Raw genomic sequence first — 2,163 nt, 5'->3', positions numbered from 1 at the left:
AGCAAACTCTTCCTACCCTGAATGCACATAAAATAATTGCAGGGGTATTTTCATTTCTTTGTTGCATAGATGGAAATTTAAAGGGAAACCCTTCTTTCTCTGCAATATTAGTGATGGCCATGTGACAGAGTGACATTTCTAAAAAGCATGGTGATGTGCTGAAAAGAATTGCTGTTGCCAGATACCTATTGACAGGCTTATAAATAGGTGCCTCTTGAAAGGGGCAGCAGATGGTAGTATTTGCCAACCCTGACAATAATGGCTGCAGGAAGTTGTGGGGCCCCATCGGGGAGAGAGCCTGTCTTCTGTGGCCAAGTCAATGTGTGCAATCTTTACACTTTCTACGGTGCTCTTTCAGAAGGGCAGATCACAGAAGCCTGGAAAATTCTGCGCAGGAAGAACCACACCTTTTCATATTTGTTTCTCAGCAGATAGGGTGACCTTGAGAACTTCAAGGTGAAAGATGGTAGGGTGGAGTAGTGAGCATAGGCTGAGAAAGTCATGAATTGTTTCTTAGGAGAAATGAAAGGTGGATGGATAGCAAGTTCTGCTATTTGAAAATGTCCGTGGCTGAAGACTTCATTCTCCCTCCCAATCTGACCCACCAAATTGAGCCAGAAAATGTATTCATGACTGTTTCCATGGTTCTTACTCAGTGACAAGTCATTTCCCCTTTCAGATTATTTCCATTTTTAAGGCCCAATTTCCGTTTGTTTTTTGATCTTCTGCTTTGAAGACATTTAGCCAATATCATCATCAGCCAAGGGCCAGGTTTTCTTTCAAGGTTTCAAACTTATCACTTATCCTTTATCCTCCTAGGTGGATTCAGTTTGTGACTTGTCCAAGGTAGACAGGGTTTTGAAAGTAGAGCAAAAGGAAAGGGACTTTTTATTAAAATGTAGAGGCAAAACTGAAAAAAACAGTTTCTGGCATTGAACAGGGATTAAACCCAGGGGAGTTCTACCACTGAGCTACATCTTCAGTCTTTTTTATTTTTCTTTAAAGACAAAGTCTTGCTTAGTTGCTGAGACTGGCCTTGAACTTGTGATCCTCCTGACTGAGCCTCCTAAGTCCCTGGGATTACAGGCATGAACCACTGCACTCAGCTAAAACTGTAAATTTCAAGATGCCTGTTGTAAACATCAGTGACTGGAGCAAAGTTTCTGTGGGAAAAAGAATAGTGTGATTATCAATTTATTAATGAGTAGTATAAAGTCTGATACAACAGAACGTGACAGTTTTGGCAGCAACAGTTACCTGCTACTCCCAAAAGAAATTTCTTCTTAAGTTTTGTGACATATTTACTCTTTTGTGAAATATGGTTTTTGAAATATATTCTTGGTTTAATTCTTCATCAGTATTAATAAAATAAATTATTCTGAGTCTGAATCTATCTGATATTTAAAAACTTATAAATGGTTCTTTGTATGTTCCACAAAAAAAAATGCTGACAGTTTTCTGTCTTAATTTTAAACTAAAAGCAAAATTTATGAAATATGTCCCTTTGTGGCCCCACAGCTCATAACACAGTCTTATTCAACAGCAGATCCTTAACTCACATAGTTATCTTTGTCATTTTTCTACTAATTGTGATGGGTGGGTTAGCCTTACCTGTTAGTCACACCCTCCCATGTCTCAAGGAATCACAGACCACATTTCTCATTGTTTCTAAACCCGATGGAAAGTTTTATTCTAAATGATGCAGATGAAGGTGCTTATTAAAGTGCCATTGTGAATTTAATCATGTATATGCTGCTAAAAATCATTTAATGTACGAACAACTCGGAAAAAAGAACTCTTGCCACCCACACACATCGTGATAAAACAGGGCAGCATTTTGCACTTGCTTCAACAGCATCGCCTGAGAAAGGTTTCTGATGTCCATCTTTCCCCTGTCTTACTTAGCATTTCAACTTCATCCCAGTCAGCTGCTGAATCGTTAAACAGAATGCCACTCTGTCTTTGTATTTCCAAACTGTGTCTCTATTGTGGACTGCACATCTTTATGACAGCTACATGCTTGCAAAAGAATTAAAGTCAGAGTATTCATTCAGTCTTGTATTATTTTCAGAATATGAGAGAGAGAGAGAGAGAGAGAGAGAGAGAGAGAGAGAGAGAGAGAGAGAGAGAGAGAAGAAAAAGAAAGAAAAGAAAACTTCCTTG

Source organism: Sciurus carolinensis, chromosome X, assembly GCF_902686445.1.
Source record: "Sciurus carolinensis chromosome X, mSciCar1.2, whole genome shotgun sequence".
Lineage (NCBI taxonomy): Eukaryota > Metazoa > Chordata > Mammalia > Rodentia > Sciuridae > Sciurus > Sciurus carolinensis.
This window is presented reverse-complemented; position numbering follows the sequence as displayed.